The sequence below is a fragment of the Eulemur rufifrons genome, chromosome 24, assembly GCF_041146395.1.
Source record: "Eulemur rufifrons isolate Redbay chromosome 24, OSU_ERuf_1, whole genome shotgun sequence".
NCBI lineage: Eukaryota > Metazoa > Chordata > Mammalia > Primates > Lemuridae > Eulemur > Eulemur rufifrons.
Genome location: NC_091006.1, coordinates 7,097,901 through 7,111,813, shown reverse-complemented (window position 1 = coordinate 7,111,813; position 13,913 = coordinate 7,097,901). Strand labels below are relative to the sequence as shown.

Genomic DNA, 13,913 nt, shown 5'->3' with positions numbered 1-13,913 from the left:
CTTGGTCAGCCAAAAAGTTTAGAGTTAATATAGTGTTCTGATCAACCACCTCTTTTGTGATGCTAGCAACTAATGTGTCATGAACATATTGTAGTAAAGTCCCATTCTTTAATTGGAGGACTTCGAGATCTTTAGCAAGGATTTCTCCAAAGACGGTAGGGGAGTTTTTAAAACCTTGGGAAAGAACTGTCCGACAGGATCGTTGCTTTGCTTTCATATATGTTACTGTCCCACGGGTCCCTTGCCCACTGCCCATTAAAGGTCCGTATACTGAAACAATAGGCTTTGCAGTGGAGGAAGAGTTTAATTTCACAAGGCACCAGGTGAGGAAATGGGAGTAACATCTCAAATCCATCTCCCCAAGAAATTTGGGACTAAGGTTTTTAACGGTGGTTTGGTGGCCAAAGGGCTAGGGAATTGGGTCTGCTGATTGACTGGGGATGAACTCCTAGGGTTGGGAAGCAGAAATTGTCTTCTCAGCTGGGACGTTTCCAGGGTGGGGGTCCTCAAGGGTTCTCGGATCAGTTCTCATGCATGTCTGCAGGTCCAGTTGACATCAGTGGGTCCCCCTGAAGGCAGAATCTGGAAGTTATTGCAAAGACCAGTCAGGTTTTACAATAGCAATGCCACCTGTAGAACTAGTGGGAGAAGTCACAAATCTTGCCTCTGTCGAAGAGGATACATGCCACTGAAGCAGTAAGCAGTTACAGCATTAGGCAAGTTAGGCGACAGTGGCTGGTTAACTTTTGGCCATATCTATACTTTCATAAAAATTAGACTTTTATTACTATTTCTTCCTTATGGCCTCACATTATTTTAATATAGGTGGTTTCAGCCCTCCTTGGACTTGATTACACTTCATCCCTGTGATGTGGGCCACTAGGGTGGAAAAGGGCTGACAACTGCTCTGACTTCTTCCTGTTGACAAAGGGCATAGCTGGGGTTGGACCTGGGGTAAGAGGAATGCAACTGTTTTGCAGTTGTCTGTAGCTGTTCATGGATGCCTGGTTTCGGACCGAAGGTTTGCATGACAAAGACATTGGTGCTCTTATCCACTGCTTTTGTACAGCATTTAAGGAAGCAGTGGATGCCCTTGGGAAGGAGCAAGAGTCCCAGCTTTAGAAGGCCTTGTAGAACTGATCTGAAACCTTGGGGAATCCGGGCGAATAGCCCTGAGAACTAGTCAATCATGGGGTTACTGGTAGGAACCTGTCAGCCATGCAGCTTGTGGGGAAATCCTTTCTATTCAGGTTTCAACTTCTCCTGAGGTATTTTTATGGGTGCAGCAGGCGGGATTTAGCACTGCACAAACTCTCCCTTGTTTAGCCAACTGGAAGTCTGGGGCTTCTCAGTTGTCAAGGACTACCTGTGCCAGCAAGTTAAGGGACTTCTGTTGGGCTCTAAGGCTTTTGTCCTCAGTAATCTACCCCAGGTGGCAGACAAGTTTCTGATCATGTCTCTGTTGGTGTAAGTAAAATCCATAGCCAGGAACCATTATTCTTACAAAGCTCTGCCACCAAGTGTCCTGGTATCCTCCTCGTAGCCCTCTTTTTAACCTATAAGGCAGTGCCTGGAATCTTTTGTTATTAGGATGGATAGAGAATAGGGTCACAGAGTGTACCAATAAACAGGAGGCTTCTATGTGTAGGCAGGTAAGGCAGCAGCGAGCCTGTCTTTGCAAAGGAGGATCTGGTCCCAAGCCACAGACAAAAGTGTACCCAAGGGGCACACAAGTAACACCCTCTAGGGTATGCTCATTAATAGACTCATTCACAATATAGAGTCAAACCAGGAATCATGTTTAATGCAGGCTTTTCAAAATCTGTTTCCATGATATCCCAAATGCATGATCTGTTGGCATGACAGGGACCTATTCCTAGCCTGATCCTGAACTGGATCCATGTCTGTTAATCCAATAGTTCAGGAACTGTGTGGGTCCTGTGGTCCAGTGTGACCATCCAATTGTAAGGACATGGGGTAGATTGAAACACGGGGTAGATATATTTTGGAGTATGACTAATTGAACTTGAAAAGTAAACTGAGAAGAGGATTGATTTGGATACATGGTGGCATTGTGAATGTCTGAAAACTTTGTGACAGGTATCACCAGTGGTAAATGTTGATCTTAGACAGACCGGGGGAGGTGTTGGCAAATCCAACAGTCTGACAGATGTCCCCCGCAGCAATACTCTGACATAGTTTGACTATAGCACTGTCACACCATTCTAGGCCACGTGACAAGAAAAGGAAGAGCAAAAAGGTGACTAGGGTCACAGCACTAAAAGGTGGCATTCTCAATATGCCTAAGTGCTGGGGGTGTCCAAATAAGGAGAGGCAAGGAACCATTCCTGCATGGCACAAGATGTCTAGAACACAAAGATTCCAGCAATAACAATAATCAAAGCAACAGTTAAACGAGTTTATGGATTGTGCATCTGGTAGGGAATGAAAGGTGGGGGCAGGTATCCCACCTTTTTGCACACAGCAGCAATGACGGCAAAGATTCTACGATGCTCAAAATAGGGCATATCATTTAAATTCTATTAAAAGATAAATAAATTACTTACCTAGGATTTCTCTTTAGGAGATATTTAAGATCTGACAGGGGCTCTCTGGTCCCCTCCTGAGAGCCCAAAGTATCTTCTTGTTTTTTTCTGCTGGGCCAGGAGTCAGGTGGGGCTGGCTTCACTCAACTATGATGAATCCAGGGCTTGGCTCCTACGAGTTTGACAGAGGAGTTGGTCACCAGCAAGACTCCATAGGGCACCTTCCACTGGGGCCCTAGTTGGTCATGAGGATGCTGATGTCTCCAGGTCTTAAGCAGTACCCAATCTCTAGGCCAGATGTGACCATCCAATTTTAAGGACACTGGATGGGTTAAAACAAGGGATAGGTATATAAGGGAGTGTGATTAATTGAACTTGAAAAGTGGACTAATGATATATTTCTGCATCCATTGTAGGGCAGCATTCCTGCCATAGTGGGTGGAGTCATGAATATGCTTGACAATGTCATGCATAAGCTAATTGGGTAACAGAACCATTCCTGTTCTCATTGTATATCCACTGATCCTGGGTCCTGTGGTCAGGGTCAAACCCCCAATTGAGAATTCTTTCAAAGTCCTCCTCTGAGTATATGGGAGGTTCAGGGCCAAGATTTACTTTAGGCAGCAAGGACATCAGTAAAGTCTCGGGGGCCTTTTACCTTGCTGCTTCCTTCATGGCCTGACCAGCCCAATGAGTGCCCCTTGCCACTAGACTATATGTCCACTGATGTCTAAGGCAATAGATTATAATATAATACTTCCTTGGGGGTAAACTGTGTCTAGCAAGGCTAGGATTTCTTTAGCATGTTTTATTTCTTTATTACTGGAGGTCCGAGTTCGCCTTTCTTTTCAGATGGCCCCATGAGCATGAACAACAGAAAAGAATACCTGGAGTCCAGGTAAATGGTCCCTCATGCTCTTTGACCCGGCTGGAGTGCCCTGGGAAGGGTACGACTTCTGCCTTCTGTGCTGAGGTTCCGGCGGGGAGTGTTTCAGCCTCTACTGTTTGCTGATGGGTTAGCACTGTGTACCCTGCTCTCCATTACCCTTGATCCGTAAAACTGCTTCCATCGGTAAACATCTCTAAGTCTGGGCTTTCTAGGGGTATGTCTGTCAGATCCGGGTGGCTAGAATAAACTCGTTGAATTATTAGTAAACAGTCATGCACAGGTTCAGATGACATTTGAGGAAGTAAGGTGGCAGGATTTAAAGTAGAGACGGCTCTCGTTGGTATATTTGGATTGCCTAGAAGGATGGCCTGATATCTGCCAAGCCTCCCAAAGGTCAGCCAAGATCCTCTTGTTTGTTCCAGCAAGGGGAGCACACACAGTGGGGGTGTACACGGTGGTGGGCTGGCCTATGATAAACTTTTCTGCTTTTTGAAGCAGGTCGGAAGTGTTGGCAACAGCCTGAAGGCAAGAATGCCATTTTTTGTAACAATTTCCAAATGTTTTGAAAAATTAAGCAACAGATCTCTAATATTTCATAGGTCCTGAGTTAACACTCCCAGACTCATTCCTTGCTTCTCGTACATGAAAAGATCAAAAGCTTTTCTTACAGGAGTCCCAATACTGGGACCATCAACAGCTTTTACTTGATATTTAAAAAGGTCTTTTGGCAGTCCCCAGTCCATATTAAGGGTTTGTTGTCTCTTCTCCTTAAGGCGTCATATAGGGGCTTAGCAATAAGCCCATATATGAGAGAATCCAGCCATGCCCAAGAAGCCCTGCATCTGTCACCACCGAGTGGTGGGTCTGGCTAGTCTGGTGAGGGCCTCTCTCCGGTCACGGAGCAAGTTCCTCTGTCCTTGGGAAAGCTCAAAGGATATTTAATGGACGTCTGTGGAACCTGAGCCTTTTTCTTAGATACCTTATACCCCCTCTCAGCCAGGAAGGTTAGATTTAATACAGTGTTCTGATCAGATGCCTCTTTTGTGATGCTTGCAACTAATATGTCATTGGCATATTGCAATAAAGTCCCATCCTTTAATTGAAGGTCTAAGGGTCTTTAGCAAGGATTTCCCTGAAGATGGTAGGGGAGTTTTTAAAACTTTGGGGAAGAACTGTCCAACAGTATTGTTGCTTTCCTCTTGTATCTGGGTTTTCCCATTCAAAAACAAAAAGTTCCCGTGACTCTAGGCTCAGAGGGATGAAGAAGAAAGCATCTTTTAAATCTAAGACTGAACCAGCAGAGCTTGCCAGCCAGGGTTGTGAGCAGTGTATAAGGATTAGGGACCACGGGGTAAATGTTTTTGACAATTTGGTTAATATCTCTCAGGTCCTGAACAAATCTATATTCCCCAGTCCCTGGCTTCTGGACTGGCAGGATAGATGTGTTATATGGGGACTGGCAAGGTCTAATGAGTCCAAACTGAAGGAAAGCAGATATCAGAGGCTGGATTCCCTGTTGTGCCTGTTCCCTTAATGGGTAATGTTTTAAACGTGGTGGTGCCATTCCTGCCTGTAACATGAACTTGCATTGGAACAGCAGTCTTAACCCCTCCTGGTCTCCCATCTGCCCACACCTCCAGACTCACCTCTTAAAGGACCTCTTCAGGAATGGGAGCAGGTTCAGAGCCTTCTGGTTGCAGCAGGGCAGTCTGCAAGGCACAGGCCTGTTCTGGAGGCACCTGATTGATACTCAGTCACCCTGGGCTGGAGGTAACTTTGCCATTCAGTTTGGTTAAAAGATCACATCCCAGTAAAGAAATGGGACACTCAGCCATATATAGGAAACTAAGTTTTAACTGGGTTTGGCCTAATTGACACTCCACAGGTTGGAGGAGTTGCCTCATGGAGGTTTCTCCTGAGCCCCCAGTCACTGTTATAGCCTCTGAAGATAGTTTAGACAGCCAAGTGTTTATTACTGAGTAGGTGGCACCAGTATCTATCAGAAAGCCCAAAACTTGATGTCCCACTGTCATCCTGATCCAGGGCTCCATGTGGGAAATATGGAGGGTGCTGTTTGAGTCCGGAGGAACCCCTGGCCCCTGTCATTCCTGGTCCCCATCCTGGACAACTTCAGCTTCAAGCTCCCGGCTAGATTGGGCATCTGCCAAGTGGGCAGGGAATCCTTCCAGCATTAGCATTTCTATGACATGGGCAACCTCTCTTCCAGTGCCATTCCTGTTTGCAACAGGCACGTTGTTTGGGACCTGCAGTGAGTTGTACCTTTTTGGTGAGACTCTGGGGCCTGGAGGGTCCTACCTTGGACAGAGCACCTGTGGGAAGTCCACACTGTGGTCCTAGAATTCCTTTATTTATTTAATTATTTTACCTTAGGAATTCTTTTTCTTTTTCTTTTAGCATACTATGATGGTACAAATGTTTAGGTTACATATATCACCTTTGCCCCGCCTGAGTCAGAGCTTCAAGCGTGTCCATCCCCCAGAGGATGCACACTGCACCCATTAGGTGTGAATATACCCTCCTCCCCCCCCTCCCACCTGTCCGACACCCGATAAATGTTACTACTATATGAGCACATAAATGTTGATCAGTTAGTACCAATTAGATGGTGAGTACATGTGGTGCTTGTTTTTCCATTCTTGTGATACTTCACTTAGTAGAATGGGCTCCAGTTCTATCCAGGAAAATATAAGAGGTCCAAGATCACCATTGTTGTCACTGAGTAGTAATCCATGGTATACATATACATTTTATTAATCCACTCACGTATTGATGGGCACTTGGGTTGTTTCCACATCTTTGCAATTTTGAATTGTGCTGCCATAAACATTCAAGTGAAGATGTCTTTTTTTATAGAATGTCTTTTTTTCCTTTGGGTAGATGCCCAGCAATGGGATTGCTGGATCAAATGGTAGTTCTACTTGTAGCTCTTTGAGGTATCTCCGTATTACTTTCTGTAGAGATTGGACTAGTTTGCAGTCCCACCAGCAGTGTATGAATGTTCCTATCTCTCTGCATTCATGCCAACATTTATTGTTTTGGGACTTTTTGATAAAAGCCATTCTCACTGGAGTTAAGTGATATCTCATTGTGGTTTTGATTTGCATTTCCGTGATGATTAGAGATGTTGAGCATTTTTTTATATGTTAGTTGGCCATTAGTCTGTCTTCTTTTGAAAATTTTCTGTTCATGTCCTTTGCCCACTTTTTAATGGGTTTGTTTGATTTTTTTCTTGCTAATTTTTTTGAGTTCTATATAGATTCTAGTTATCAGCCCTTTATCAGATGTGTAGCATGTGAATATTTTCTCTCATTATGTAGGTTGTCTGTTTGCTCTTGTGATAGTTTTCTAGGTTGTGCAGAAGCTTTTTAATTTGATCAGGTCCCATTTATTTGTTTTTGTTGTTGCTGTGATTGCCTTTGGGGTCTTCTTCATAAATTCTTTGCCTAGGCCAACATCTAAAAGAATTTTTCCAACATTTTCTTCTAGAATTCTTATAGTTTCATGCCTTAGGTTTAAGTCTGTTATCCGCCATGAGTTGATTTTTGTGAGACGTGAGAGGTGTGAATCCTGTTTCAGTCGTCTACATGTGGCTATCCAATTTTCCCAGCATCATTTATTGAATAGGGATTCTTTTCCCAGTGTATGTTTTTGTCTGCTTTGTCAAGGATTTGATGGCTACATAAAAATACTTTTATATCTGGATTCTCAGTTCTGTTCCATTGGTATATGTCTCTGTTCTTGTGCCAGTACCATGCTGTTTTAGTTACTATAGACTTGCAGTATAGCTTGAAGTCTGGTAAATTGATGCCTCCCAATCTGTTCTTTTTGCTTCAGATTGCTTTTGCTATACGGCTTCTTCTCCGGTTCCATATGAAGTGTAGAATTATTTTTTCTAGATCTGTGAAAAATGATGTTGGTATTTTAATAGGGATTGCATTGAATCTGTAGATCACTTTGGGTAATCTAGACATTTTAACAATGTTGATTCTGCTGACCTATGAGCATGGTATGGTTTTCTACCTATTTACATCCTCTGCTATTTCCTTCCTTAGTGTTTCATAGTTCTCCCTGTAGAGGTCTTTTACCTCCTTAGTTAAATATATTCCTAGGTATTTTATTTTCTTTGTTGCTATTGTGAAGGATACTGAGTCTTTGATTTGGTTCTCAGTTTGACTGTTGTTGACATATAGGAATGCTACTGATTTGTGTACATTGATTTTGTAACCTGAGACTTTGCTGAATTTGTTTATCAATTCCAATAGTCTCATAGCAGAATCCTTGGGGTTTTCTAGATATAAGATCATATCATCAGCAAAGAGAGATAGTTCGTCCTCTTCTGCTGCCATCTGGATGCCCTTGATTTGCTTCTTTGTTGTGTTCTTTCCTTATTTTGGTATCACAGTGATGTTGGCTTCATAAAACGTGTTGGGGAGGATTCCTTCCTTCTCGATGTTGTGAAATAATTTCTGCAAGATACGTACCAGTTCTTCTTTGTAAGTCTGGTAAAATTCGGGTGTGAAACCATCTGATCCAGGACTTTTTTTTAAGGAAGGTTTTTTATTGCTGCTTCAATTTTGGTACTTGATATTGGTCTGTTCAGGAATTCTATTCTTCCTGATTGAACCTAGGGAGGCTGTGTGTTTCTATGAATTTGTCCATTTCCTAAAAAATATGGAATACTTCATGAATTTCTGTGTCATCCTTGCTCAGGGGCCATGCTCATCTTCTCTGTATCGTTCCAATTTTAGCATATGTGCTGCGGAAGCAAGCACTGGAATTCCTTGAGTGAAAGCAGTTACCAGAAGGCCAGCCTGCTGCTTCATTCTCCATTGTTCTCACTTTTCTATCATTTCATCTTGATCAGTGAATGCCTTAAAAGCAATTTCTACTAAATGAGAAGCAAGTATGCCCAAAGGCCCATCTATTTTTTGTAATTTTCTCCAGATGTCAGGAGTGCTTTGGCTGATGAAAGTCATATTTACCATTTTAGAATTTGATGGCACTTCTGGATCAATGTCCATGTACTCTCTTTATGTCTTAAAAATCCACTCTAATAATTCCTAGGGGCCCTCATTAGGCCTCTGCCTAATTTCCTGTACTTTATTAAGACTGTGATATTTTGGCACCCCCTTGTGGAGGCCAGCCAAGATGCAGTCTCTATAATACTGAGGCTTATGTCTGTCTCCGTTGTTAATATTCCATCCCAGGTCTGAAGTGGGCGCTGCGAGCTGAGCAGTTGTCCTTACTGGGTTATCAGGAGAATCAGCGTGCATGTGATTTACTTCTTCCCTGGCCTTATCTAGAACCATCCTCTGTTCCTGAGGCCAGTAATGTATTAAGCAGATTCTGGACATCTGCCGAAGTGGGGTTATAGGTTGCAAATATGGAGGAAAACAAGCTTTCTGTTTTCCTTGGGTCATCCCAATTTGTAGGCATGTTATTTTTCCAATTAAGTAAGTTCAGAGGTGGAAAATGGAGAGTGGACCCAGAAAAGCCCGATGGGCAGATCTGTGGTAGCATCAATGTCCCCTATAGGTGTCTGCTGAAGCTACAGTGGAACCTGACCAAATGATAAATTAGAAATCACCATTTTGCAAAGCCCTAATGAAATAATGAATCTGGGTAGGTTGCCAGATTTAGCAATAAATGGCATGGGACACACGTATACTAAAAATTAATTATTGTCTGAAATTCAAATTTAACAAAATGTCTTGTATTTTATTTGGCAATCCTAGATCTAGGTAATGATCAACAATAGATATTAACAGCACTGAGACAGATGCAAAAGAATCATTTAATAAAATTAAACATCATTTATAATTTAAAAACTAAAAATAGAAGGAAACTTCTTTAATACAATAACATGTACTTACAAAAATACTACTATAACCATCACCCTAGCAAAATGTTGAGGTCATTTCCTTTTAATAGCAGCAAGACTGGGATGCCCCCATCATGCCTTTTATTCAATGATGTGTTGGAGAGCCTAAAGAAAAGTTATAAAGACAACAAAGGAAGGAATTAAACTCATTATTTCATAAGCAATATGACTATACATGTAGAGAGCCCAAGAGAACCTACAAATGAGTTATTAAAATAATAAATGGTGACTTCTACTTTCATCAAGATGGCATAGACTCATTTTTTTCCTGGCTCCTCTCTGGTAAGTACAACTAAAAACCTTGGAAATAATATAACAGACATTTATAAGAGGACTCTGAAAGGTAGAAAGAAGAAGGCAAACTGGTTAGGGACCTTAGGACTTGAAAAACATCACAGTGGCCCAGCATCTCTCAATTCCTCTCCCAATGACAGGAAGTGATCCAGGCCCAGTGTCTCCCTAGCCCCCCATCCAGCAGCTGAAGGCACCCAAGTAGGCACTTTTCTACCTCGTGGGGAGCAGAGATCAAGCAGGAGCCTTGCTGGCACCACTCAGTCGAGGAAAGTGCTCTCCACCCTTTTGTGCCAATGTCTCCTACCCCTAACCTAGCAGCACCAAGTAGGCCCCCCCGAGATGCTTTCAGCCTCCATTGGCAGTACCAACAAGAATTGGGTATGAGCTCAACCAGCACTGGACAAACAAAGCAGACCAGAATAACACTGCAAAGGCTCTGAAAACTGAACTGTCATTGAAACCACAGCAAACAAAAATAGGACAGGACCTGCATACTAAAGCTAAATAGGGTGAACTCCTGCTAAAATAGAAGAGTTAAATAGGATTCAGAGTCTCCTATCATAATATAAAAAATATCCGGGATATAACTTAGAAAACACTCATAATACCAAAGCCAGGAAAACCACAACTTGAATGGGAAAAGACAATCAACAGGTGGCACCACTGAGATGAATTAGATTTTGGAATTAATCTGACAAAGATCCAAAGAAGCCATCATAAAAATGCTTCATCAAGCAATTACAAAAACCCTTGAAACAAATGGAAAAGTAGACAAATCTCACCAAAGAAATAGAAAATGTTTTTAAAGAACCAAAGGGAAATGATACAAATGAAAAATACAATAACTGAAACTAAAACTCACTGGATGGGGCTCAAGAATAGAATGAATATGATGGAGAAAAGAATAAGTGAACTTGAAGGTAGAACAATAGAAATTACCCATCCAAAAAAGAGAGAAAATCAACTAGAAAAAAATTAAAAACAAACAAACAAACAAAGCTAACAAGGCCTCAGAGAACCTGCAAGACAATTACAAAATATCTAACATTTGTACTATCAGAGTCACAGAAAGAAAGAAGAGCATAGGCCTGAAAAAGTATTTGAAGAAATAATGACCAAACCTTCCCAAATTTCACAAAAGACATAAAACTATAAATCCAAGAAGCTCAACAGAATAAACCCAAAGAAATCCATGCCAGAACACAACATAATTAACTTATGGAAAATGAAGGTAAGAACCTAAACACACAACAAAACCATCTTGGAAGTGTCTAGAGAGAAATGATAAGTTACCTGTGAGGGAACACTGATCAAATGCCAGTGGATCTCTTGGTAAAAAACATGGAGAAGAAACCCTGGCACAATATTTTTCAAGTGCTGAAAGAAAACGGTCAATTGAGAATCCTATATCCAGCAAAACTATCTTTCAGTAAAGAAGGAAAAATAAAAAGTTTTTATTAATAAATGAAGGAATACAAATGTTTTGTTACATGGAAAAAAAGAAAAAAAATAAATGAAGGAAAACTAAGAGACCTTGTCTTCAGCAGAGTTATCCTTAAAGAATGGTTAAAGGAAGTTCTTCAAACTCCAAATGGTAACAAAAGGCAGCTCAGAATGTTAAAAAGGAAGGAAAAATAGTAAAGTAGGCAAAAATAGGTATAAATATAATAGACTACCCTTCTCATGAATTTTTAAGAACCATATTTGGTTGAAGAAAAAATTATAACATCATATGATGTGGTGCTCAATGTAGGTAGAGACAATTCTTAAAACAGTTATATTTTTTAAAGTGGGAAGGTAAAGGGATCTATATGGGAGCAAAGTTTCAACATGTCAGTCAAAGTGGTAAAATACTGGTAAGCTGGACTGTGATAAGTTACATATGTATATTGTAGTACTAGAGTAAGTGCTAAGAAAATCATTAAAAGTAGTATACTCGAATATAAATCAAAATGGAATTCTAAAAAATATTCATGTAACCCACAGGAATGCAAGAAAAAGTAGAAATGAAAGAAGGAAGAAATGGGAAATGAATAATAAAATATCAAACTTAAACCCAAACATATCAATAATTATTGTAAATGTAAATAGTCTATCTAAGTACATGAACTAAAAGACACAGATTGGCACAGTGAATAAAATAATATGACCCCACTAGATGCTGTCTCCAAAAAACTTTACTCCAAATATAACAACATAGATAGTTTGAAAGTAAAATGATGGAAAAAAATATGCCATGTAAATATTAATTTTAAAAAGGCAGGAGGTACTCTATTAATACTAAAATTCTTTGCTTCAGAACAGAGAAAATTGCTAAAAAAAAAAAGGATCATTCTTCCAAGAAGACACGGCAATCCTAAATGTGTACATACAAAACAACAGAGATTCAAAGTACATGAAGCAAAAACTAATAGAGCTGAAAGGTGAAACTGGCAAACCTACAATTATAGCTGGGAAATTCAAAACCTCATCCTCACCAAGTGACAAAACTACTGGAGAGAAAATATGCAAGGATACAGAAGAACTGAATAAGACCATCAATCGATAGAATCTAATTGATATTTATAGAACATCCAACAATCACAGTACACAAATTATTTGCAAGAACCCATGGCACATTTGCCAAAATAAAACATTTGTAATAAAACAAACCACAACAAAAATAAAATAATCAAAATTATATAGGGTATATTCTCTGACCATAATGGAATAAGCTAGAAACCAAAACATAAAAATAGGAAATTCTCCAATTACACGGATATTAAACAACTCATTTCTAAATAATCCATGGGTCAAAGAGGAAGTCTCAAAGAAAAAAATACATACAATTAAATGATGATGAAAGACATACTAAATTACATGGGATGCACCTAAGGCAGTGCTAGAAGGGAAATTCATAGCACTAAATGCTTACAGTAGGAGAGAGGAAAGTTATCAAACCAATAATCTAAGCTCCTACTCAAGAAAGTAGTAAAAGAAGACCAAAATAAACACAAAGCAATTAGAAGGAAAGAAACAATAAAGATAAAAACAGAGATTAATAAAATTGAAAGGAGAAACATAATAGAGAAAAATCAATAAAACAAAAAAACCCTGGTTCTTTGAACGATCAACAAAATTAATGAACATCTAGAAAGACTGACGAAGATTAAAAGAGAGAAAGCACAAACACCAACACAAATCACAAATCACCAACATCAAGAATGAAAGATGGTATATAGAAGACTCCGCCATTAAAGTGGTAATAAGGGAATACAATGGACAACTCTATACTCACAAATTCAATAGCTTAGATGGAGTAGATCAACTTCTCAAAAACCACAAACTATAGAAACTCAACCAATATAAAATAGGTAATCTGAATAGTCTTTATAGAAATTAAACTTGTAATTAAAAAGCTCTAGAAAAAAAATCTCCAGGACCAGATAGTCTCACCGGAGAATTCTACCAAACACATAAAGAAGAATTAGCACTAATTTCATGTAACTCTTTCAGAAAACAGAAGAGGAAACACCCTCCAACTCATTTTATGAGGCCAATGTTACCTTGACACTGAAACCAAAGACATTAAGAAAGGAAGAAAGAGGAAGAAAAGTAGGACAAGGAGAAAGAAAATTAGACAGTGTCTCTCATGAACACAAATTCAAAAATCCTCAAAAACATTAGCAAATAGAATCCAGCAATGTGTAAAAATAATTTCATACTGTAACCAAGTGGAATTTATTCCAGGTATGCAAGGCTGGTTCAATATTTAAAAATAAAAAGTATACTCTATCATGTCAACAAGATACAGAAGAAAAATTATATGATCATTTTCATTTGACAAGGAGAAGCATGTGGCAGTATCCAACATCCATTTATGATAAAAACTCTCAGCAAACTAGAAATAGATGGGAACTGCCTCAGCCTGATAAAACAACATCTACCAAAAAACCACAGCTAATATCATACTTAATGGTGAAAGACTGAGTGTTTTTCTAATCAGGAACAAGGAAATGATGTTCACTGTCACCACTCTTATTCAACATTGTACTGGAAGTTCTAGCCAGCTCAGTAAGGCAACACCAAGATATAAAAAGTATACTGATTGGAAAGGAATAAAACTGTCCCTATTCAGATGACATGAATATCTACATAGAAAATCCCAAGGAATCTACCAAAAAAAAAAAAAATGCTAGAACAAATCAGTGAGTTCAGGGTAAGGTTGCAAAATACAAGACCAACACACAAAAATCAAATGCATTTCTATACACTAACAATGAAAGTGTAGAATCTGAAATTT

The 13,913-nt window shown here is 39.8% G+C and overlaps 1 non-coding gene across 1 annotated transcript; it reads right to left on the bottom strand.

Moving 5' to 3' along the window:
- Window positions 1–8,121: 8,121 nt before the first annotated feature.
- On the bottom strand, window positions 8,122–8,228 carry LOC138375234 (U6 spliceosomal RNA). The gene has a single exon (XR_011231477.1). It is a non-coding gene; the product is annotated as a U6 spliceosomal RNA (small nuclear RNA).
- Between the last annotated feature and the right edge of the window lie 5,685 nt (window positions 8,229–13,913).